Genomic DNA, 27,190 nt, shown 5'->3' on the forward strand with positions numbered 1-27,190 from the left:
CCCCGACAAATCCTTAAGACATTCTAAAAGGTGTCAGCTCCTCTCAAGTACCCCGACTGTGTGCTCAAATAGCCACTGAGTACAAACAAAACTTTCACATCGTGACGAGACATTTTTTTAGTACTATATTCGTGCAGCTGGCGATTTTAGAGCCAAAACATAGAATCAAAGCAATATATCTGACATGGAGGTCTAAGATCTCTATGTAATGTGCCATGGCCCAATGCACATCACTTATAAACAGGTGGATTTCTCACAGAAGCCCATGATACTGTCTCCACCATCAATTCCTAAGGCTTGTAGCTCCCGTTGTAGTGAACAGGGTCTTTCCTGTCATTCTCCATGTTTCCAGTATCACACAGATGAATATACAAAGGTTTGGATTATTTTTTTTAAGCAAATTGCCTCTTCAGAGAGGAAGAGGACTTGAACTCAAGTGCCTCCTATTGGAAGTAGCAACCCTAAAAGTCATTATCGATCCTTTAACGAGCCTTGCCATATGACTTAGGATAAAAGCCAAACCAGAATCTGTATTTGCAGTCACGTGTTTACATTCGCATCGCTTTTGAGTTTGTTTCATCCAGGTACTTTAGATTTCCTATAATCATAAATAATAAGACATCAGACGTCTTTCATATGGTTTCCAGGAAGACCTCCTCAGTACGACAAATCGATAGTCTGTTCTCAGGGTAATGATACAAAAGTTAGCAAGTCATAATTAAACTTCTGTTGAGCTTACTCAAAGCTCATAATTATCACCTATGATAGAAACAAAGGTATAAATAAGTTAAAATTTCAGTTTAGAAAAGTCCACTTTCTTTAAAGGGAATCTATCACCAGGTCTTTCATACCTCAACTGAGAGCAGCATATAGAGAGTAGCATGTAGGAAAGGAGACCCTGATTCCAGCGATGTTTGACTTACCGTATTTTTCGGACTATAAGACAAGCCCTAGGTTTAGACATAACCTGATTATAATTAAGAACCACGGTGGTTGGAAATGCGTCATCATCCAGACATTTTAGTCTTTCATCATATTTTTAATATTTTTCTATTAAATGGAAATATATACAGTATATACAGTACAGACCAAAAGTTTGGACACACCTTCTCATTTAAAGATTTTTCTGTATTTTCATGACTATGAAAATTGTACATTCACACTGAAGGCATCAAAACTATGAATTAACACATGTGGAATTATATAGTTAACAAAAAAGTGTGAAACAACTGAAAATATGTCTTATATTCTAGGTTCTTCAAAGTAGCCACCTTTTGCTTTGATGACTGCTTTGCACACTCTTGGCATTCTCTTGATGAGCTTCAAGAGGTAGTCACCAGAAATGGTCTTCATTTCACAGGTGTGCCCTGTCAGGTTTAATAAGTGGCTTTTCTTGCCTTATAAATGGGGTTGGGACCATCAGTTGTGTTGTGCAGAAGTCTGGTGGATACACAGCTGATAGTCCTACTGAATAGACTGTTAGAATTTGTATTATGGCAAGAAAAAAAGCAGCTAAGTAAAGAAAAGCAAGTGGCCATCATTACTTTAAGAAATGAAGGTCAGTCAGTCTGAAAAATTGGGCAAACTTTGAAAGTGTCCCCAAGTGCAGTTGCAAAAACCATCAAGCCCTACAAAGAAATTGGCTCACATGAGGACCGCCCCAGAAAAGGAAGACCAAGAGTCACTTCTGCTTCTGAGGATAAGTTTATCCGAGTTACCAGCCTCAGAAATTGCAGGTTAACAGCAGCTCAGATTAGAGACCAGATCAATGCCACACAGAGTTCTAGCAGCAGACACATCTCTACAACAACTGTTAAGAGGAGACTTTGTGCAGCAGGCCTTCATGGTAAAATAGCTGCTAGGAAACCACTGCTAAGGACAGGCAACAAGCAGAAGAGATTTGTTTGGCCTAAAGAACACAAGGAATGGACATTAGACCAGTGGAAATCTGTGCTTTGGTCTGATGAGTCCAAATATGAGATCTTTGGTTCCAACCACCGTGTGTCTTTGTGCGATGCAGAAAAGGTGAACGGATGGACTCTACATGCCTGGTTCCTACCGTGAAGCATGGAGGAGGAGGTGTGATGGTGTGGGGGTGCTTTGCTGGTGACACTGTTGGGGATTTATTCAAAATTGAAGGCATACTGAACCAGCATGGCTACCACAGCATCTTGCAGCGGCATGCTATTCCATCCAGTTTTCGTTTAGTTGGACCATCATTTATTTTTCAACATGGCCAATGACCCCAAACACACCTCCAGGCTGTGTAAGGGCTATTTGACCAAGAAGGAGAGTGATGGGGTGCTACGCCAGATGACCTGGCCTCCACAGTCACCAGACCTGAACCCAATCGAGGTGGTTTGGGGTGAGCTGGACCGCAGAGTGAAGGCAAAAGGGCCAACAAGTGCTAAGCATCTCTGGGAACTCCTTCAAGATTGTTGGAAGACCATTTCCGGTGACTACCTCTTGAAGCTGAACAAGAGAATGCCAAGAGTGTGCAAAGCAGTCATCAAAGCAAAAGGTGGCTACTTTGAAGAGCCTAGAATATAAGACATATTTTCAGTTTTTTCACACTTTTTTGTTAAGTATATAATTCCACATGTGTTAATTCATAGTTTTGATGCCTTCAGTGTGAATATACAATTTTCAAAGTCATGAAAATACAGAAAAATCTTTAAATGAGAAGGTCTGTCCAAACTTTTGGTCTGTACTGTATAAAAATTATATTATATATATATATATATATATATTTTTTTTTTTTCCTGTTGATTAACTCAAGCACCTTTCATGTCATGTGCTCAGTCACGTGTCCTGAAAGGTCCTGGAATTACTTGTGCAGAAGGTCCTGCAGCTGCTCAGCTCCTGCAGCCTCCATTCATTTCCAGTGGCTTCCTCTCCTACTCTGCACCGATCACATAGATCAGTGTCAGAGAGGAGGAGAGACAGCATCTCTCTCTGTGATTGGGAAAGATGCAGTGACTGTGTTCTCCTCCATCACAGGAAGCTGCCTCCGCACTATAAGATGCAAACATTTTTTTAACAAGAGTTTTTCTTGTTAACAAATGTTTGTTCTAGTCCAAAAAATACGGCAGTTTACTGGGTGCAGCAGTTGTGACACAATCAGAGTTCCTAGGCTCCCTGTGTACAGTGTCTATAGACAGTAAGCTGCTTATCAGAGGAGGCAGCGTGGTTGAACGACTTGGCAGGCAGCAGCTGGTCAGGGCAGTGATAATGTTCTAATGATGAAACCTTCATTGTAAGTAAACAACAGCACACAACCTGATAAGTGACACATCGCTGAATTCAGTGTTTTAACCGCTACCTCATGCTGTCCTCAGCTTACATAGCAAAAACCTGCTGACATATTCCCTTTAATGACATTATTCTTACTAGCATCAGAGGACAAGATATTTTAGCCTCTAACTTAATTACATTACTTGAGAGCAAAAAAATGTCAGCAAACTCTCCCTCCTAAAATAATGGATGTCCATAGCTGCCTTGTATTTCGTATTGGTTTAGGAATAAAGTGGGTGCGCAGATCATATGTCCACTCAAATTTCCGTTCCTCCCTTAGGATACGCAGATAAAGATAACTACTAATAATCGAATACATATTTATACATATTGATGGCTTAACCTTAGCATAGGCTTCACCTTATCATTGGAAATCCCACTCCCAGCACACTGACTGATGGGGCTAGGGAACTCCAGTAAGCATCGCATTCTCTTACTTGTTAGCAAGTACAACTCTACATTTTGTATTAGCGGTGTATAGTACAATGTATAGGGCCATGTCTTGTGAACAATGAAGGGGACATAGCTTCTTTAGACAGATCAGAGCAAGTGCTGGGAGTCAACCACCTGCCTAATATTGATGGCCTATCTTAAGGATTGGTCATAACTAAAAGTGTCACAACCCCTTGTTAATAGCGCTTACATGGATAGTTCTGTAATGATCTTTTCATGCACTGTAGGACACAACAGTGCACAGTTTGGCATAGCATATATCTGACTTGACATGTTAGACAAGGAACCTTTGACAAGAAGCTGATCACTAAGTTAACTGTTGGGACTGACTAGATTTCTCTAATCTATGGAGAAATCAGGTGGCGTCTATGTAGCTCAGATATCTGTCGGCCAACAGTTATCTCTCCCAACTACACCATATACATGACCGCCCAGCTGGGCCTCTATGGGAAAAATAGAACAAGCCGCTAACAGACACCTCTAGTTGCGGCTTATCTACAGGGACAACAAGACAATATGACAATTGAATTCAAACTGCCCAGTCATTATCTTCCCTGACATCATCCATGGTGGAATAGTCCGGAGGCCCCCATACATATTAGATGGTTGACTGGTCATATCGAAATTTACAGGTTCTGACAACTTTAATCTAATGTGTATGGGGTCTTTAAAAATTAGCATTTTTTATGGTTAAAAATTAAATATTTTTTGTCCTCAGTTTTCTTTAACATGTGCTATACAGTGCAGTGATGCCTGAGGTGAAATTACACGGTGCCCTTTTAATAGCCACTTTCAACTTTAGATAAGAAATGAGGTTCCTGAGACCTAGAGATTAGTTCCTGAACCTTTATTAACTCAACATTTCCTAATAAGGCACATGAAAATGGATTTTTCTAAACTAGTAAACTCACTTATATATATTTTTTTGAAGTGTCCAAACCCTACATACATTTAAACTTCAGCCCATATTTTAGTATGATCAGTCCCACCAGTCATTTAGTGAAGGTCAAATCTGGAGTATGCGTAGAGATAACGGAGGTGATGAAATCTTTGTAGACTAGGAGTCAGAATTGGATTCTGTGTTTGACAATTTCCTTCTGCCAATTTCCTCCAGGACTTCAATCTGCTGCATATAATAACAACTGCAAGCCCACCAGGCAAATTCAATTCCCCGCTTCTAAACCAATTTTCTATATAATAAGGTGCAAGACAGACAGTCCTCTTATTTTGTGGTCTATCATTATTTATTCAGACATTGTGCAGCCAATTGTCAGGTCTATCATGTCATTTTAATAAATTGTTCTACATCTTTCAAAGACCAGTCACTGGTACTCAATGCACATTTAAATAACTTATAAGATCATTTTATTAAGCCTCTATTTAATTTCCCCACTCTGCCATTCAAACGCTTCTGGGTGAAATTGAAAGAGATACTCGTGCAGTCGTTTAGGTGACCTAGGTTATTACTTCGGGAAGATTTGAGGCTGTTCTTGCAAGTTCACATTACAATGCCTAACATGTGTTTGAGATACTATGGAGCAAGCTCTTTGGCTCTATGCGCACGGTTTACAATATGGATGAACATGAGAGTCCCTGAGGCTCTGTACACCGAGTACCCGTACAGTGCTGCAGATAAAGCTGTGTCTCGCAGAATAGCTTCATAGTAGGACAAAAAATCATGGTTGTTTGTATGACCCATCAGATTTTACATGGAAAAATCCTCACTGAAGACCTCAATATTGATTTAAAGGCACTGTATTTTAACCATAATAAATGCATTTTTATAAAGCCTATAAAATATACTTTCTGGTTGATGTATTAAAACATTAATGTTATTCTGGGCAGGGGATTAAGTCATATTTTGTGATGTAATAAACGCTGACCCTAATAAAGAATTGGATGGGGGTAGCCATGCCCCATTCTGGCTCCTCCCCAGCTCTACTCACAATGGCAGCGCTGCCCGAAACTGGTAAGAAAATGCCACAATTTGCAAACATGTTGCGACTTTTCAAAATGTTTTATGCCAGTTTTCTGGCATAAACACTTTGATGAATCGGGCCCTAAGTGTTTAAGATACCCTAAAGCTAGAGATACATATTAGACTTTGTTCCTAAAGCAGCATAGAAAATCAGAACTCAAAATGAAGATGTGAACAAAGAATTAGAATTTTTGTGGAAAATAGATCTGGTGTAGAACTACAGCATAAGAGTCCCATTGACTATAACGGGACAAACTGTACAGCATGCTGCACTTTTTGTTCTATTTAAAAAAACGGACAAAAACAGAAACCAGACGGACCCAATAGAGTAAATGGTGCACTTTTCTTTTGTTTTATTCTGTTCTGCAAGTGATCATTTTCCACATGAATTCCATATTTCCCATTTCTCAGCCCCTTGAAATTGCATCACCAAGAAGGAAATGTCATGGAACTATGGAAATAACAGGATGGATAGACATGTTAATGATATGCAAATGATGAAATAATGGAGGCAAAATTTTTAAAACATCACAATTTATTAAGTATCGGAGTTTGAGCAGCACCCACAGAAATGTACGCAGTTACACTCCTTGGCATACTATCTATGGGGTTATTAATGGCTGTCTGAGGAATGCTCTGGCACCATGAATGCACTTGGGCACGTAAATCATTAAGATCCGCTGCTGACAGCTCCCTTTGCAACTGCCGACCAATGACATCCCAGATGTGGACAATGGGAGATAGGTCCGGAGACGCTGCAGGCCTTTGTAGCATGTTTTGGTAATGCAGGTTGCTCACATGAGCACAAGTGACTCGCCCCCTGGGCCGTGGGGTACCCGGAACCGGGCTTCTGTACGATGTTGGGGGTAGTAGTGGCAACCCGATCCCGTGGCTCAGGGTGGTCAGACCAAATTGTGGCAGTCTATCAATCAGTGCTTTAAATGTCCGACTACGCCACCCATGGATTGCGGTCAGGGATAACCGCCACTGCAGGGCAGACCACTGAGGCTGGTGTTAGTGTGCAGCACAGGGATACGATAACTCCCCACAGGAAGAGTGTAGCCTCAGGGCAGTGTAAGAGGATGCTGGGGATGATAGTGCAGGCCGCAATAGTAAGAGTTCAGAGTCCGCTTCAAACAGTTCAGGGTCTTTATTGTAGGTATTAATGACCCAACAGTAGTACAGGTTAGGAATGGGCCTGGGTGTCTGAGAGCATTCGGGGAACCCCACTGGTCAGGGTGAGTGTGTAGGCCTACCGTTCTCTCTATGCTCTTTCTGACTATCCCCCTCTTCGTGGTGTAATAGCCCACGTCCCTGAGCTGGCCGTGTACTTCTCGCCTGTATGGCTTGCGACTCGGGCCTTGGGTACCTTTTGCTTTCTCCTCGCTGTACTGGTCCCTCTGTGTGGCGGAGCCTCCAGGCTTCTTAGGCCAAGGGACCTGAAATCCCTCGCGGGTTGGTTCTCTGCTGTTGGGCTTATAACCCTGACAGCCTCGGACCCCAATGTCCGGTTGTGTGATTCTCTCAGCCAGGACCGGCTCTCGTCGCCTCTGTCCCTGGCTCACAGTCTCTCCTCTGCCTCACGAACTCCTCAGCTGCTGCTGACCTGTCCCTTTTCTCTGAGAACCCTTCTGGACACTTCAGAAGTGGGTTCTGGTCTCTCTAACCCTGCCCGAGTTCCAGCTTTTATAGGGCAGCCAGCTCCCCCTACTGGCCTGGGACAGGAGGTGCTGCATGCTAATGGTCCCTAACCAGGGAACCTCTCTCCTGCTCTCAGACACAGATTATGGTTTGTGGCATCCAGGCCTGGGGTGACACACAAGCAACATGTGGCCTGGTGTTGTGTAGAAAATTGTTTACATTTCTTCTTGCATATAATTAACATGTCTATCCATCCTGTAATTTTCATAAACCCACACCTTTTTCTTTTTGGTGTTGCAATTTCAATGTTGGGGAGTGTAGATTGTCAGAGATCTCAAAAACAGCCAATTCCATTTCTAAGTTGTAAGAAGCCCTGACATCAATAAAAGGATGTCATCCCCAAAAAAGGACTGACAAACACTTTTTTTGCATTTATGTTACAAGTAAAAACCTTGAACTCTATTCTTCTAAGATCTCCAACTGCGTCGGCGAAAAATGAATTATTTAATTCCGTATTATGCTGTCATTTGAAATTCATATTCTGTGTTCATCAAGCAGTCTTGTGCTACTTACGGTTTCATGACAGAATGCTCTTCTGAACAGCTAAATCATGAATATTTCAAGTATTACAATACATGGAGGGACATGTTCTCTGTTCTATTTTACTGTTATCCAATGCCAAAGGAAGCTGTCCATGTCCTTCAACCCAAAACTAGCATGCAGAGGACACATGGTAGAAACGGGCAGCAGACCCAAGGGAGCCAAGGTTAAAGTGAACTTGTAATTTAAAAAAAACGTTATTAACCTGCAGATATGGGTTTAATCTGCCCGGTGCCCACATTGAGAGTACCACTGCCGGGAGGAAATGAACTCTATTCCTCCTGGCAGCCTTGGGCTTTCAGTTATAGGGGTGAGCTGGCGCGGCTTCAATCATCGCTCTGTACATAGTGACCGGTGGCCCCGACACCGACTGACAGCCGGCTCAGCATTAAGAATAAAGTACACTCCTCCCGGCAGTGGGGCTCTCAGTGCCAGACAGCTTCAAAACGCTATTAACCTGCAGATTAACCACACATCTGCAAGTGAATACCGTTTTTTTTTTACATGACAGGTTCCCTTTAAGATCACTGCATCTTATTTTGTTTTTATTAAAGGGGTTGTCCGGTCAAAAGCGATAAGTCTGCAGTCACTCTGTGTGAATAAATGCATTCTCCCAGCTGTAGACTCGCCATTACAGTCAAAGCCTCGAAAGTAATAGGACAGCTCTATTGCTGTTACCTGGGTTACTCATAATAATACAGATTCTCTAATCCATCCATACCTAATTAACTTACACGTTACTTCATGCAGCAATAAATTGTAACCTGCACATTACAAAGTATACAGTAGAGGACTATATATACAGTGCATCTGTACTATGAAAAAAAGCCCATTATGATCCAGAGGCTTACCTCCAGTTCCTTATGAGAAATTAAAAATGCATGCTACTGTAAAATTCGACTGTTTGATATTGGGATGGTCTGGGTCCTGTTTGTATCTGGAATTGCAGGAACACAAGCCAGTCAATCGTGTCAGTCATTTTGATGGCAAAAATAGTTCTGCATACAATAACAGCATACACATAACATAATGGAAGATTGTGCCAATGCAATATTTAGATCTTTCCTTTGGAAAAAATCCAGTGGTCCTCAACTTTTATTACCCTGAGAGCCACATTTAGTTCTGAGAGATGGTCGTAAGCCACATCCAGCGTGAACCACCTTCCCCTACCATAGTGTCTCCGAGAGCCCTGATTACCAGTATGATTACAGCCAAAACTACCCAACCAAAACACCTTCCTTATAGGCAGTATACTTATATCCAAGTGTTCCCACTTTACCCCCATTCGTAATTCTCAGACGAAGCACTCCCACCACACTATCCCATCCAGCTTGAACATCCCTCTATCTATCTAATAGTATCAGCCTATCTCCAGCTAACCATATTTCACTTATCCCCCGCCACTATATGCACATCCAGATCTGCCCTTCTGTTTGGGGCTATTCATAAAAGTCACCATCTGGAGACCTTCTCTACATAACATACATCATGGGCCCGCAAGCGACATGTGGCTCCCGAGCGACAGGTTGAGGACCCCTGATATAGAGGATGTTATGGTAAGGAGTTAAAATGACTCACCCGTAAGGGGGTCACATCGGATTGGGTGGAGGGGTTATAAGCTAGGATGATAAATATGATGTGGTAGACCTTAATGACAAAGCATCTCTCCAATGGCAGAAAGAAGCAGTTGCACATAGATTGATACCACAGTTTTACATGAAGCAACAAGCTTGATGGTTTACACAGTCTCACAGGAGGCAAAAAGTTTGACTTGACAGAGTTAACTGATATTAGCTACTGCGGGCCGACCGATAGAACCCATTCCCAACTCTTCAGATGGTCTAAAAGCCATCAATGCTGAACTAAAAGAGCATTAAGAAGCAATATGTTATGCTTGCTGTGTAGGACCAGCAATATACTGCACCAACATGTTCTACAATTTGACAGAGTTATTGCCACCACATCAGCTCGACAATAACCCATAGTAACCATTATTTTACTTTTTTTTGCAATTTTGATGTTTTTATGTTCTTTTAAATACTCCCTTTTAGGAATGACTTGTTTTTTTTAAAAAAAACAAAAACAAACCATCAAATATACAGCGCAGTGGGTTTCCAGTTTTAGCGATATGTGTCGCAAATAATTGCCTTGTCCTGCAGTGTAAGATCATTTTCTACACACTTCTTTCTAACATCCCCTCCCCCAACAGTCTGGGTTGTCTCCTTAGTCCCCTCTTACCCAGCAGCTGGAATTCTTTTTCATTCCCGCTGCCTACTGAGTGACATCTAAGACTGGTTGCTGCTGCAGGATCTATCACTAGAGTGAACAGGGCTGAGAAACCTAATGCAAGATTCTCCTGAATCTGACTACAGAAGACTGACTGTAGTCAGAATCGATATATTTCTATAATTAACCAATTTGCCACTAGAAAATATACCCAGGAGTGAAACGTAAAGAGATAAAATAAGTAATAAAGATTCATTACAAAGTGTCGTATAGTTACATTTATATATCATAGTGTTTATTGAACCATTATACAATAAAAAGCAGAAATACATGAAATGAGGACATAAGACCTCAAGGAATAATAAATAATAAATTACATAGAGACAAGTGAAGATAAATAAAAAAAAATATGTATATTATATGTATTTCTCAAATCAGAATGGCAATAAAATAACAAGAAACTAAGTTGACGCCCTAAAATTAGACTTTGCCATGTCTACTAGAATATGATGACTTACTAGAATTTAATAACATATGATAGGATGAGACCAACAATTCCGTGACACTCCGTTTACTCAACATCAGTAGCTCCTATGTCCCACTCACCCATGAATCAGGGCGTAGAAAGTCACTAGACAATAATACAAAAGGATCAGGATAGAGAAGAGAGTTAAAGGAAGAAAAGAGAGGAGGAGAAGAAAGGTCTGGCTAGCAAGAGAGGAAATTTAGAGAGTAAACCACCAGTCTCCAACTCCACAGGGTAAACAGCTGACTGATAGGCCCATCAAAGAGGGAAGAATCCTGGAAAATCTGTGCAAGCCTCTGAAGTGTCAAATACCATCTCATGAGGTGTTTATACCCAAGTTCCGACAAAGCTGTATTAATAGAAAGCTTCTATGGAGCCATATTTTGCCAATAAAGATTCTCAGATCCTCCTTCCAGCAGAGCAGATTTATATAGACTGGATATATTTCCAGGTCAGGCAGGGTTATTAAAACTTCTATGCCCAAAAATGGAATTTACATTTAGATCTTCATACTTTCGGAAGAGGGCACACCATAAAAATACAGGAGAGAAATTCCTGGGATATTATACCTGACCAATCGGCAAAATCTACAATACTACAATAATAATAGGCCCTTATTTGTATACCAGAGGAACTTCCCCAGCTCCCAACCAGAAGTCAAGTCTGGATTATTATCGGAGCTCGAGGAGTATGGCAAAAATGTAAGTGATATCTTTTTGATATGCAATCCCAAAGTCAAGGGAATGGGATAACAGGGGTTATTCCCAGGGGCAGCACAGTGGCTCAGTAATTAGAACTGTGGCCTTGAAGAGCTGGGGTCCTGGGTTGAAATCCTATAGACATCTGTAAGGAGTTTGTATGTTCTTCCCGTGTTTGCATGGATTTCTTCCAGGTTCTCCGGTTTTACTCCCAAACTACAAAGACATACTAATAGGGAATTTAGATGGTGACCTCCAGTGGGGACAGTGATGAATATGTCTGCAAAGTAGTGTGGAAATGAATGATGCTAAGTAAGGGATTTAAATAAATAGTTGATAATATAGAAGGCCAAAAGGAACATTTTAAAATTTAAAATCAGGGAGAGCTTTAGTCTCCATTGAAACCCAGAGTGGCATAGCACAAATTGAACTCAGTTGGGCCAAATGAGCCGCGTGATATTTTACTAGGTGTAGTACTTACCAACCACCTCAGGGTTTTGGGCAATCAAAGAAGATTAGGGAATCCTCTTCATTTTACCCTGTGAGACAAATGTAACTAGTTGAGACTGAAAGAGGAAAAGGTCTCTTTTAGGGACCTGGGTGGGGAGGGTCCTCACAAGACAAGAGGGTCATTTTTATTGGATGAATCCTACCCAATCAGGGAATTTGGTATGTGACCCATTAATGATGGGAGGGTAATTGACTTTATAAGCCAAATCCGTGAAAAGAGAAACGTGGACCCCCCAAATATGGAAGAAGCAAAGAGGCCCACTTAACTCAAAATTAACGTAAAGTAGTTTGACAGTTGGGATAGGGAAGATGATGTTAAAGTCTTCAGATTTGGTATTGTATACTTTCAGCCCAAGAAGTAAACCAAAAATATCAAAGATCCTAAAGATGTTAGGTAAAAAAGTGAGCAATGAGGTAACAAAAAAGAGGACATTGCAAGCAAACAATGCACATTTGTGTTCCTTTGCATCACTGACTATGCCCCAAATGTTGGGATCCTTATGGATAAGATTAGCTTGTACACACTTTGCACACTGCAAAAGATCAAACTCAAATGCGCAAATGCAGACCCTAGCTAGAAGATCAGAGTTAAGAGAGTGGAGAATTTTGAAAAATACAGGGCTAAAAACTATGAGTTCTAAAACACTCCGCAAATACAACCATGAGAAAGGCCTTTAGTAGATTCATATTTAAAACTCTGCCCTGTCTAGCAAAACACCATCCCAATCCGACTTTGGAAGGTAGATAGCATTAAAAACTGGCCGAAAATTGGCCGCAGCTTGTTTATGAGGTATAAATCCCATCTGATTGGGATGAATATATTTATCATAGAATCATAGATTAAAGTTGGAAGGGACCTCCAGGGTCCCCCCATGGAATTAAAATGAGTAGCCAATATTTTGTTAAGGATTTTAAGATTATTATCAATGAAATGAGCTGATAAAAATCTCTTTGGCCGATAAAATTATCAGATCTGCGTATTATTAAAGTAGACAAGATTAGAGAAGGGCCTCAACTGTCCATCAGAGCACAAGTGATTAAAGAAGAGACTAGTTGCTGGGTTAAAAAGCTATTTTTTTGTAGCATTGACTAGGCAACACATTAAGTCCTGGAGCCTTGGATGGTGTGCCAGATTTGATGGCCTAGAAAAGTTCTTGTAATGAGATGGCTTCTTCCATTAAATTGCGATGCTCCGCATCTCAGGCAGGGCTGACCCTAGGAACCAAGACCTCATCTACAAGCGATCTCGGGAGGAGGCCAGAAAGAGCAAACAGAAATGATAGAATTACTTCACGTGGAAATTAGGATCCTGGATTAAAACTCTTTCTGAGGTGCACAGTTTAAGAAAGGACCCATTTAAATAGCTATTTGCAACAACAGCATTTCGAATGAGCTGATGCTCTGTCCTCTGTACTATGAGTAAAGGTTTTTTTTTTTATTTGCCCACCATATTAATTAAAGGGAGTCTGTCAATTGTGCCAAGGTCAACGGGTGCCATAAGAAGAGAGTTTATTTAAAAGTAAGAAAAATCATTTATTCTTAAGAGAGCTAAACATAAACCCCATAGAGTTTGGATAACCGCTTTTACACATATCATCATTGACAAACAGGAAAAAGTCTAAAAGATTGTAAATTGATAGTGAAGTCAGTGACCCTGCAGAAATGAAGCTAGTCAACCTTCTCAGCAGTACTTCATTGTTTGATGCTTTGGAAGTTTCTCTGCTCTGTGCATCAAACACTGTTCATTGCTGCAAGTTCTGAACTAGTTGGAAAGAATTTTCTTCATCTCTGTATATTTTACTGTTTAATCAATAGCTGGTTACCTACTGTATAAACTCCAATAAACAGAAAGACACAGTGGACGATTAAATGAGTCAAAACGTGTGTAGAAAACTTACGGAAACAATTTTTTCCTTCTAAACAATTGATACCATACGTAATCTAACTAATGGCTATAACTCAAGGAAGCAAGAAATGTTTGACATTTTGGCCAGGCATCTTTAAGAAACTAAAAATGCCTCTAGTTTTTCTAATGCCTTAGGTTGTGTGTGCACAGAGTTTCTTGCGGAGTGGAAACTGCAAACTTTTGAAGAGGATTTGGAGAGTTTCCGCTCAGTTTTTGCACCAAAATCTCCTAAAAAAAACCTCCCGTTGCACATAGTCTTACATAAAATTAGGAAATCTTGTGGATATAGTGTTTTAACTTCTTATTCTCCAGACAGTGATTAAAATTACAAAGACAATTTTAAAACCACAGTATTTCTATACCTGCACTTCTAGCACTAATGTAGTCATAATGATAATAGATGCACTGTCAGACACAAAGGTCACAGTTAGCATGAATTAAAGCATACATATTTCAAGGGCCTCTGCTATAAATTAGTTATCAGCCTCAGCTACTGGAAGCCATATGCCAAACCGAAGTCTGCATATACACGAGAGGTTAAATGCCATGAACGGTTAAGACATTAAGCTAAGTGTCAGGAATATTCTATTTGCCTGTTGATGCAAAAGTATGTAAAAGTTGCAAATAAGATACTTCTAAGTTTCACAAAAATATAAGTAAAAAATATTATGAAGTCAATTATAAAACAGAAAACTGTAAAATATCAGACTTATGAAAAACACAAAAAAACATACTAATAATAAACTCTGGCACAAAGCAGAAGTATGCAAAATATAAACTAAGATAATTTCAAGCTCTGTTTTTGCCCAAGATGGTGGTTACAGAATGTTCTCCTCGCCGTTAACCAATGGTCATAGTGACCTGATGCATTTCAACAGTCAAATTCTTCAGGGGGTCTACAATGCTAAAAATGGTACATTTCAGTACTGCAGCATCACTGGCATTAAAAACAGCAACATGGAAATAGTCGCTCCCTGAGGAAGTGTTTACGAAACGCACGTCGGGGTTGAGTGATGCGTGCATGCCCTACTCAGAGCTCTACTGTTACTACAGGTAACTTATTGCTATTTTATGGGTATCCATAGATAACAGATTGATAGAGTGCTGCACTTAAATTAGGTCCAGCGTTTCTGGCTGTACCAATTTCATATGACTTTGAGATATATTTAATCCTATATTGGGTACTGTTTGCATTTTGCACTTTATTCCATTCAGTCTGTGGATCTCATAGTAGCCATCACCTTATGTATTACATGATTACTGTGAGTGTCAATTTAGGTTTTATATAATTATTGGATTGGTATCTTGTTTATTTATGCCACTTGAGCTATTATCTATAAATATATGTAGCCACTTGAGCTATTATCTATAAATATATGTATTTTTCCTATTAAGACATATATAGTTGAATTTTGACCTCTGGAGTCACAATTATTTACAGGGCATTGCTATAGGTTGTCCCTCACAACTGAGGTACCTTGCTTTTTGTATTTTAATATGGTTAATATTGTTATTTAATAAACATTTTTAATATTAATTGTAGTGGTCATGGTTTTGATTACCCCACCATGCCTTTTGGTTTTGGGGTCTCATTTTTTGATCTGATGGTTTGGTTATGACTATATTTATTTTGGATCCATTGATTTATAACATGGAAATAGTGCAGACATTAAAGGGGTTACCAATGACTATTTTTATGCAAAGGGCTTAGATGTAACAGGCCTGTAGTTGCTAACTACCTGCCTGTTCTGTCCGGGACCATCTCTGCAGGCTTACCTGGTGATTCTGCTGCTTCAAATCACTAGACATCAAGAGAGCAGCTCTTCCTTTTTCAGTCTGCTCTGTCGGTGGGGCATCACTGTAGACGTCATGCTGATTGACAGCCTAACTGCGGGGAGCCGGCTGTCAATCAGCATGACATTGGCAGAGACACCCCCTCAACACATCAGAGCGTAAGAGAAGTCACTGCTCTGTCAACATGACGTCACCAGAAGCCGCAGACTTGATGGCAGGTGTGGTCCATGACCGCTTTGAGCTGCAGAGATCAGCGCAGGGCAGAACATGGCAGGTAGTTAGCAACATCTGCCTATTAGTTATGAGCCCCAGAGCAAAAAAACTAATAAAAGTTCCAATAACCACTTTAAGTATAAATAAAGGTGGGCTCCTCCTTACAGTCTTAATTGTACCACTATCCACATCTTTAAGCATCTCTAATGATACTACATTGGCTTACAACTCTGCTGTGGGCCTTGAATTGGATGCTACTTTAATTTCCATATGGACTTGTTACACTATCCTGGCTTCACAAGAAATTACTGAAAAAAATTACAATATTGGCTACGATGATCTAGGTTGATCTGATGAGGTTGGATGTAGGTTGGCTTAAGGGCACAAAAGTAGATTGCTGGTAGGCCATAAAATGCAGTCAAGACCCACTTCCCCCAATTGTTCAGCAGTTTTCTACAACTTATTATGTCTCCAATGCCTTATTATAACACAAATGAAACTAGAGTCAGTGTATTTGTGTTTATCTTCATTATTTCTTCATTTTCCTCCACTGAGAGATAGGTATGACAAACAGAGATATCAAAGAATTGGAATGTATTACATAACACATCATCCTACTCAGTTCACTCCTTATGGTTTGCTTGAACTCGTTCATTTGTTACTAAATACCTTCATACAATCATCTCTAATCAACAGAGACAACAGAGAAAACGTTTCTCGGCTTCAATTTCCAGAATTTCCTTGGATTAATAGTTTAGATGTTACAATATATCGGCCTTGTTGGAAGTTTATTGCTACTGGCAAAATAGCAACAATGAAATATAGTAAATCTAAATATATTTGTCAATATATTGGTACAAGGAATATTCTCGTGGTGTAAGAACAACAGTATATTATCATCTTATAGGTCATTATATCAATAACTGCCTCAGCTTAGATGTTCTCTAATAAGGCTGTATATGAAATATAGTAATTTGCTCCAGGCAGTTAAAGCATCTGCAATAGTGTTGAGTGAATGTGCTTGGATAACATGCTATCCTAGCATGCTCGGGTATTATCCGAGTATCTTCAGCGTGCTTTGCTAATATGTTTGAGTCCCTGCGGCTGGATGTTTTGCGGCAGCAGACAGTCGCAACACATGCAGTGATTGGCTAACAAACAGGCAATCCCCGCATGTGCTGCATCTGTCTACTGCCGCAAAACAGGCAGCTGCAAGGAGTCAAACATATTAGCAGAACACGCCAAAGGTACTCGGATAACACCCGAGCATGCTTGGATAGCATGTTATCCAAGCACATTCGCTCAACACTAGTCTGCAACTAAAGTGTCTAATGATATGTATGCTCTAGGTAAGGTTGTCCCAGTTTCACCTCCTTTTAGGTGACTTCACAATTTCAAATGACTGGAGTATAATACTGTGAACATTTCTTATGGCTTTCTCATATATGTTTTCCTATTGTGATGGTCCTTTTATTTTTCACATCACATACACGATCTCTAAAACTGCCAATGACACCGTCTAACCGCCTTGCCTACAATAACATGGCCAGATAAAAGTTGTAGGATATTCCACTCCAATGGATGAACAGTGAATGAAGAATATGGGCCTGATTCATCAAAATTTTGAAACCAGAATTCTGACATGAAAGCTTTGAAAAGTTGCCACACATTGAAATATAATATGAGGTTTTTTAAACATGCCAGGTATAAAACTTGGATATTAGAGACAACTGTGTAGTAATCCTTTCAATTTTTACCTCTTCTATAAGTGATTGATGGAGCTTTTATTATGCCATCAGCAATATTCTTAGCAGCTTTTAGGATCCCCGTGTTTCACACCATATGTTCCAGTTATGTATCCAATATCTTAGCCTGAAGATCTTTAGGGGAGATTTTATATGAGTTTTTCTAATAAGCTTTATGGCCTTCTGGTAACGGGCTCAAAAATGAATTCTTAATAAAGTCCATTGTGGTGTTAAAGCGTACCTGTCAGCAGGATTGTGCTTAGTAAACCACATACACTGTCAGGTGGGCGCGTTACACTGATTAAAATGATACCTTTGTTGATGAAATCCATCCAGTGGTTATTTTTTAATCTTTATTTTCATTTCTGGGATAATGATATGCTTGTGCCCCGGGGCAGCTTTTGGGGAGTGGCTTTATCTGGTTGTCTGCTTATGTATTCAGCTGTATGGCTTCTGGTAGATCACTGTGCCTTGAGTGACCTGCCTGCTATTTTAAATACTGCCTGTGTAATCATGCTAAAAATCAAGAAGTTTATATGTAGCAAAATGGACCCGCTGCCCGCACATGTGCAGTAGCATCTCTTGCTTGCTGAGAGATGCTACTGCGCAAGCGCGGCCGGTGACGCTATGTTGCTGCAGGAAATTTTTTTTCCTACAGCAAAATAGTGCCCGTGCAGTAGTATCCATCGCTTACCGATAGATGCTACTGCGCAAGCACCACTATTTTGTTGGAAGAGAAATTTGCCAGCAGCAATATGGCACCGCCGGCCGCGCTTGCGCAGTAGCATCTCTCGGCAAACAAGATATGCTACTGCGCATGTATGGGTGGCTGGGGCCATTTTGCTACATGTAAATGCAGTACATGCAGTAAGTAAAATAGTAGGCAGGTCACTTGAAAGCACAGTGACCTGTCAGAAGCCATACAGCTGAATAAACAAGCAGATCACAAGATAAAGTCCCTCCCCAAAGGCCGCCCTGAAGCACCAGAATCTCATTATCTCAGAAATGAAAATAAAGATTAAAAAAAGAACCACAGGACGGATTTCATCAACAAAGGTATCTTATTACTCAGTGTAACGGCGCCCACCCGACAGTGTATGTGGTTTACTGAGCACAATCCTGCTGACAGGTGCGCTTTAAAGCTCTAATGTAACATCCACTTGGTATCCTATTTCTGAATGCAAAAGGGTGTTCGTGATCCGATTGCATTACGTTGTTTGTAGCAAGCTCCTTGCAGTGGACTGCAATGACAATATGACCCTGAGGACTCTGATTTTTAGGTTTCAAAAACATGATGGTATTCTCAAAGATTTTAGTAAATAAGTTTAGACAATATGGGTTTCTATCAAGTACTGAAAAAATCATTAAAAAATGTTCCTTGGTAATCCTGCTGCTCAGGACAGGCACTATCATATAAACATCAAGATTAGATATACTGATTTGTTTATACAGTCATGGTTCAGAGAATACAATTCACTGATCCAACATGTCAAAAGTACAGATTAGCAAAGTTAAGGCACAAGAAATTTTGCTGCACAGTCAGTCCCTTTGCACTGCGGGCAAATTACAAATAAAGGCTGCAAACTTCTACATATCCTCCATGAATGCAACATGCACGCAGTGTCAGACTGGGGTGCCAAGGGCCCACCAGTAACCAACTCCAGGGCCCCACCTTTCAGCTACATGCAAAAGTGACATTATCCTCAATCACAAATGTATATAACAATCAACTGGGTAGATTGTTAAATGAATAAGATGCTGCCTTTGTCTGTACATCGTGATTCAAGTATATTGTGCCAAGTACTGCTCATATAAGAGGATGGTGGCCCACTCTTACACAGGGGTCCACCGGAAGATTCTCCTGTTCTCCTGTGGGCCAGTCCAAGCCTGCATTCGCATGTCTGTCTCTATCATCAATGCTGTATGAAATAATGCTGTACCACTAAGAAATAATCTTAAATCTAATGGACCCCTAAAAAAATAGTGCTATAGGACTGCTCTACCCTCTGATTTTTTATATTTTCTATTCTCATGAAGTGCAATTTAAGGTTTCAATCCATACCAATAAAGTATTGCAGTTTTAACATTCATCACCTTATATAATATATTGCTAAAAATGCATAAAGTTCAAATACTAATGGTTATAATTTACGAAAATGTCAAAAATAAATGGCATGTGACAGAGCATAAGTGTTACCTACATCAACATTTTATTGACGAAAGTGATTTTCAGCAGAATACAACTGTCTCATCCATTCTTTAAATATCAGTGCAGCATCACTAAGCCACAAATCAATATTAAGATATAGCTTCTCTAATAGAGATTTCAAGACAATAGGTTATGTGCAGAAATAGAAATAGGTGTTGATCAAATGTTAAAGGTATACAAAAATTTTCATTTGCAGTGTGACTGCTCACTAAATGCATCCATTCTAGGTTAGTGCAGGATTACTGAAGATTTGGAAGAGGGTAGGGGTAGAGAGGGGTATTAGATCATCAACAATGAGCCATAAAGTATACCAATGTCTATGATCATGACTTTGATACTTGTAAAATAAAGGTTTACGGTTATCAGAAGTAAAGATATGTGACATACTCTTAACTTTTCCAGTATAGTTCACAATGAGCTTTCAAAAAATTATGTCACCAGAATTGATCCACAAGTTGCTCATCTAGTCTATAGATAAGGATGGTGCTAAAGAAGGAGATGGCCTCTGATATTGTTTGGAGCCATATTGTAGTTACTAAAACAACGTTGGCATCTAAGCTAGGTGAGAATGGTAAATCCATTACTCTGTGATGCCATAGGAGTGGAATAAGGAATTTAACACCAGTGTCGGATCCATCACACCCTTTGTAGATAATTGGTTCCATTAGATCTCTGACATGGTGTCAAGCATTTGACAAGACATAAATGGCACAGCATATTGCACTATTTTGTCCAATATTTCAAGTGGAATCTGTGATGGTGGCAGCAATGCAGATGTGAATGAAGCCTCAGGGTGTGGTCACACAGCCATATAAATCGGACCGAGATCGGATCGCAATGCACGGACTGGCCGACGTCTCTCTCGACAAGAACATGAAAGCTGCATGTATTTCTATGCAGTGGTCACGCTCGGGTCAGGATAGCTGCCAGCCAGTCCGTGTACTGCGATCCGATCTTGGTCCGATTTATTCGGCAGTCTGACTGAGCCCTTAAACGGATCGATAAACATATACCAACATAAATCACCAAATGTTCTGGGGTGGAGACGTGAACATTTCAGGAAGTACTTGTGAACTGTTTATTCTTACATTTCTAATAAATTTTGACATCTTTGCTACAGAACATGAAGCAGGTTTTATTGTCTCTTTGCCCTCTAATAGCAATCTTGCTGTTGCTTGATATCCAAGACTCCAACAGCTCATCCATCAATATCAAGATCATTGAAACTGGCTCTCTGCAAGAAAGTTATTAGCCATCAAACTGTCAAAGATGTGATTTAGAAGATTAGCACCTGCACAGCCTGTTCCTTTGGTACATAGACAGCTTTCAAGTTCTTCCGTCCTGCAAGCTTTCCAGTCTCTGACTAATCATCAATTACTGGATTTAGCATGTGCAGCTTGTGGAAGAGTTCTAAGAAAATATAGAATATATATCAGGGGATTTTGATGAGCATATTCCATGGTGTCAAAAATGGAATATGCAAGGATATATTGGAGTCCAGGGTCCAGGATAATGTGGACTGATGTAATTTAAAAATGCCAGCAAAGGATTTATAACACAGAACCCATACATAAACAGTTTATCTACAGGGGTTTTCAGATAAGCAAGGGGCACAGAAGACATCTACAAAATTAATTTAAAAGAATCAACCCTACTCAGCAGTCTATATGGGCATTCAGGTTATAAGAAGTTGAATGAAATGACACCTTGATATCTGCGATCTGATTTTTATTCCAGAGAAATCCATATTTTTCATAATACATAAATGAGCAGTTAAGATCTAAGGGCCTGACCTAGATCTCCTCAAGAGCTTGCCTCCAGAGCTTATTTTAACCCTCAACTGGTGAGGTGGGGTTTTTGTCACGCAACTGGTGATGTGGGGTTTCCTATACCCCAGTGTTTAGAAATCTCTTATTTTTACAGGAAATGCAAAGATCACGTTTGTTTTAATCGTTTTCTTATTGGCGATTGATTACACATGAGTATAACAAATTTTTGATACCCATAAATGGATGGAAGCTAGTGAGACACGTATCCTCATACCAGCATTTTTCAATGAATGGCAGCCGAACAAAAATTCCATGGGATGTGGCAAACCCCACCTCACCAGTTGAGGGTTAAATGAAATGAGGCATTATCAGTGTGAGACATATAGATAAGGAGAGCAGATTGTCAGACATTACATGTCTCACACCGGTAACTACCCCTTTTACTTAATATAAGCTCTAGTGGCAAATTTTCAGGGAGCTATGTGTCCAATCCACAGATCTTAACAGATAATTTACATATTAATAAAGATATGGATTTCTCTGAAACAAAATATCAGATCACAGATATCAAGGTATCATTTTATTCAACTTTATATGACATACATGCCCATATAGACAGCTTAAAAGGATTGATCCTACTGACAGATTCCCTTTAAAAGCAAGACCAAATCAACAAAAGACTTTTTCCAAATAACAAAGTATCACAAAACAAGATCCAACATAAAATAGTTAAGCCAATAGGTTACATTAATTAACAAATACATACTTCCATTTGCAAAATAATTTTTTATGGAATGAAAGAACAGTAAAACACCTTATACCCTTGTGCTATGTACTTACCCCTTAGATCTAAACTCCTGCTTCTTGTGATATCTCCTCCTACCAAGCCATAGATTATATGGCAAATTAAAGGGGGACAGAAAAAAAAATCATCTCCCACAAAATAACTAGTTCTTATACGTCTATAATGACAGAAAATTAAAAAAAAATATTATGAGTATTGCAAGGTGAGAAAAAGAAAAGAAAAAAATGGCATTCGGGTAGCAACTTGGTTACTTGACATACATGACCTGGGTCAACACAGGACACAGCTATGGGATAAGTGAGTAAAAGTAATGGTCAAGGGACCAGGTTTAGATTTATTTAGTTGTTCTGTATAGGATTAATTTGAGCAAAGTATTTTCAACATTTTTTTTTTAAGATTCAGGTTTTTGCATAAAGATGATATGCAAGCAAATTTATCAATACGTGTATATATTAAAAAGTGCACAATTTTCCATTCCTTATACAAATTACACAAATACTGGAATGCCCCATAAAGGTTTTATGACTTATTCAATAGGACTATTCTTTCCATTCCATGTGGCTAGCTATGTTCACACATCATAGTTTTTTCAGCGTTTTTTCACTGCCCATTACTTCCAATGGGTGAATAACGCTGAAAAAACGCTGAAAGAAGTGACATGCTCTATTTTCCAAAAACCCAAAAAGGCACAAAATACCCAACAACAAAAAAACGTGATGTGTGAACAGAGAATTCTGGTTTCTCATAGACTTTGCTGGTACTGCAAAACGCAGCTAAAAATTTGCATAAAAATCTGCTGCAAAATAGGCTGTAAAACCCAACATGTGTGAACATAGCCAAAGAGTAACGAGGACAACGTGACTATAATGTCTTCAGAAGCCTTTCAGATTTTGCTAGCACAATATTGAATCACTACAACATTATTTAACCAGATTTGCTTTTCAACTCACCTTTTCACAAACTGACAAGTTCATTAATATACTAGAGAATGAAAACAGGACAGCGTGGGTGTTTTTATAAACAGCGAGAAAATAAGAACCGCTCGCTCTGCGAAGCAAAGGCAAACTATGCAAATGACATCGTTATTGACATGAAGCAGGGGAGAGCAGGGCATTACAGGCCCTGACGCGCACCCGAGTCCTCCTAGATTCACAGCTGTTCTAGCAAAGCAACAAAAAAACAAAACTACTGTATGGTTAGGGTACTTACTAACTACAATACTATTACTTCTTGCTAGATGATTCTTTTATTTTTGCTGCTAGGCCTCATGCACACAGCTGTTTAATGAATGTATTACAACCTCAGAGCAGCAATGGGCCACAATACAATATGGTGTCAGTAGAAATGTATAGCTCCTTACTGTACCTCTATATGCTTCTGATTTCATATGAAGGCATTCAGAGGTTTTCAGAATCTGAGGCCACGTGCACACGTTCACTACTTGATCAGTTTTTTACCTCAGTATTTATAAGCCAAAACCAGGAGTGGAACAATCAGAGGAAAAGTATAATAGAAACACGTCACCATTTCTACATTTTTTCACTGACTCCTCGTTTCGTCTTACAAATACTGAAGTAAAAAACTCAACAAATACTCAACATGTTCACGTGGCCTAACAGAGAAAATGCAGAACTTAACTCTTGTTGTATTCGCTGACGTATTTTTCTGTCTATTTCTTCAAAATAGCCAAACGGATCATCAATAAAGTGCAAGATCACAAAGGCTCTTTTTGTCTTTAACCAATTTGTGTGACTTTTCAGCACCAAAAGTCACAAATTCTTTATAAAGTTTGTCTAAAACTCCACCTGAAACCTTATTCCAAGGAAGGATGGAGTTAGATGTGCCCAAATAAATAAGAAATTTGGTAATGGTCACATTTCAGGAGTCTGCCTACACATTTGGATAAGCAAAGATGTCAACGAAAAATCAAAACCTTTTTAAAAAATAAAAAGTGGCACAAAACATATAGCGAATAAGGCGTAAATACTAAAGCCACGGAAAAGGAGCAAATTGCTACAGAAAACTGGAGAACAGCAATGAATCGGACCAATAATTCTTTAATATGGCTCCCAATAGGGTATTGTATGATGTCACATTGAGTTCCAGAGCAAATATGCCAATGTATAGGTGAGCTGTCATTTACACATAAGTAAATCAAGAGAAATACTGTGCAAAGTTTGTGACAAATCTTCCTTAGCAAATAAGGTTCTGAGAAGGTTTCATAAAGCTCATGGAGGCAAGACCCTGAGAAAAGGAGGATACTGCAGGATAAATTAAACATTGCCCAATTTTCAGTAGTTTTGACCCTTGAAAATTGCTTAAGCCCTGTGTGGTCAGCAATTTTACAGGTTGAAAACAGCTAAAAGATTCTCCTTATTACTTCCCTGCTACATGATGTACTAATACACCATAGACCAGCCACGGGGGTATTGAGCTGAGCCCGCTTCAAAAGGGTTGCCAACTTGACTTTTTTCTTAACAGCTTACAAAAAATCATGGGCAGACTCATTGAAAAACCATAGGAAATCAAAAAGATTATGTCTATAGTCCATAATTCTGATATGAAGATATTAGCAGCAAAAACTACGAACTGTAAAATGATAATTACAGACATCATAATCTGTACAAATTTCTCCAGACTAAAAAAATTCCCAGATGCATTAAATTTTTTTTTGTCACAGATGGGGTAATTACTGACTGTTCAAGAATTTCAGGATAGTCGGCAATCCTGTGCTCCAAACAGGGCAGGTGCCGTACCAGTTTCGCACGGCAGTATTTACGAGGCGTTATCCAAGTTCTGCCTCCTGTCGAATTGAACATGAAGGGAAGTCAGAGAGCAGCCGCAGCCTGGACCACTTCTTCATGTTCGATTTGTTCAAAGGCGCGGACAGGGACGCCAGTGCTGATTGGGCGCTGGCGTCACATGTCACAACAACAGCACGGGAGTCCCGGGTAGAGCGAGTGCCGACACCACGGGAACGGTGCCAGCACGGGAGGGGAGTATAAACTTTTCTTATGTTATGGGGGCCAAACATTTAGATCAAGAAAGGGTTGTCCAAGTAGTGGACACCCCCTTTAAGTACACTATGGGGACTAAAAAATAAAAAAATGTAATAGTAATAAAAAAGTTTATTAAAATATTAACAAAAATATATATATATAATAATTTAATTAGTTTAATCCCCTCTTTCCCCCTCATTAAAAAAACATTTTTTTTTATTTCATAAAAATTGTGATCTATCAGAACTTAATAAGGTAAACTGGTCCACTCCATGATCTGTTACCAATTGTTCTGTGCTCATCGTAAGTATGGTGGGTTTGCTTAAACAGGCTGTTAAAAAACAGCTGATCGGCAAATATGTAGCTGATCGCCAGTCTCTTAATGCCGCAGGTCATCCAATGTAAACGAGCCCTTACAGGGCATAAATTATTAATACATAATGTTATAGCCACTTCACAACACTCTAGCAATGATAATAGCTTGCGAAACCTTGTTTATTTGCATCTATAGAAAAGCAGGTAAAATTGGCAAAAAGTCATAAATGACACCTAAACCATGGATATGTTGTAACCTGTTACTATATTTCACTTCAACCAGTGACCAGATACAAGGAGAAGGACGAAATGACCCACTTGTTAGTCAACAAACGCAACAAATGGTTGGCATGTAGGTACCGGATCAGTGAGCAACAAGCTAAACTATTTTAACCATAAAAAAACACTACAGACTGTTTTTCACAAGACAAGCAAGTTGCAACCTCTTAAAATAAGTCGTGTGCAAGGTATGGGGAAGGAAGCACCACATGGTCACTTTTTGACAATGCTCACATAAAAAACTCAAAAACATAAAACCGTGAGCGATAACATAAGGATATAACGGAATAATTAAAGTAACGGGTGACGCTGTAATATTTTCAGGCAGAACCTGACCAGAGACATTCTGCTGTCTATGGTGAAATCCCGACACAATCAAGAACATGTCAGCTACATTAATTTCAGTAAAGAAAAAAATCATCTTCAGTAAAATGATTTGCATTTTACATGCTTATTAATTAGAAGTTAATTTTCTTTCTAAATAATTAATCCCAGCAGTGTTCTTCATCCGCAGATCAAAGATGGAGCTGTAACCAAGAATGGGCTCAGGCTTCCCTTTCCCCTTCCTGGGGAATGAATATAAATCAGAGCATGGTCGCCGGCCCAAATCAATACTACGGGTCCATAAGAACAAGACATCCCGAAGAAGCAAAACACTCGACACAAGAAAAAGATTGGGGCCATTTTCACCGTACATCGGAACAGATACGGCAGAACACAAATGAATAGTGACAATTCTCAGCTGCCTTCATTGTGACCAACAGCTCCGTAACCATCTTATTAAAATATCATTATCAAGTCACTGCAGCGAGCTACCATCAACGGCCTAGGGGAAAACATAGCCACATGTGAAAACTACAATGAGATGTTTGTATTAATGGTGGAATGAAGAGCGACAAGAGGTAACAGAACCTACATTATACATATGGTCTCTGGTCTTAACCCCATCCTTGCCGATGGGAGCTGTGTGCACAAACAGACGTGCAATGCTTTTTAAACAACCTCTACACTACATTTTGGTGACCGGTATAAAATATTGTAGATGTCATGGAGGCTATTTTTTATTTAAATAATAAATGCTACACTGGTTTATAACCCAAGAATAAGGTCTCTGGTATTGTAGTCCTGTACAATAAATGAGTTCTTTCAATGTCTGTTTAATGGGAGAAATTGAAATCCATGGAAACTAATGCAATATGTTCTGGCGGAAATCATTTACCCAAATGTATG

General features: G+C 39.5%; 1 protein-coding gene across 7 annotated transcripts in view; it reads right to left on the bottom strand.

Annotated features, from left to right (window-relative positions):
* The window catches only part of GRIP1 (glutamate receptor interacting protein 1), a 647,688-nt gene that overhangs the window by 263,761 nt on the left and 356,737 nt on the right, over window positions 1–27,190 (bottom strand). The gene's annotated exons all lie outside the window — the stretch shown is intronic.

The sequence above is a fragment of the Phyllobates terribilis genome, unplaced genomic scaffold (assembly GCF_046119375.1).
Source record: "Phyllobates terribilis strain yellow unplaced genomic scaffold, ASM4611937v1 Scaffold_11__3_contigs__length_659146591, whole genome shotgun sequence".
Lineage (NCBI taxonomy): Eukaryota > Metazoa > Chordata > Amphibia > Anura > Dendrobatidae > Phyllobates > Phyllobates terribilis.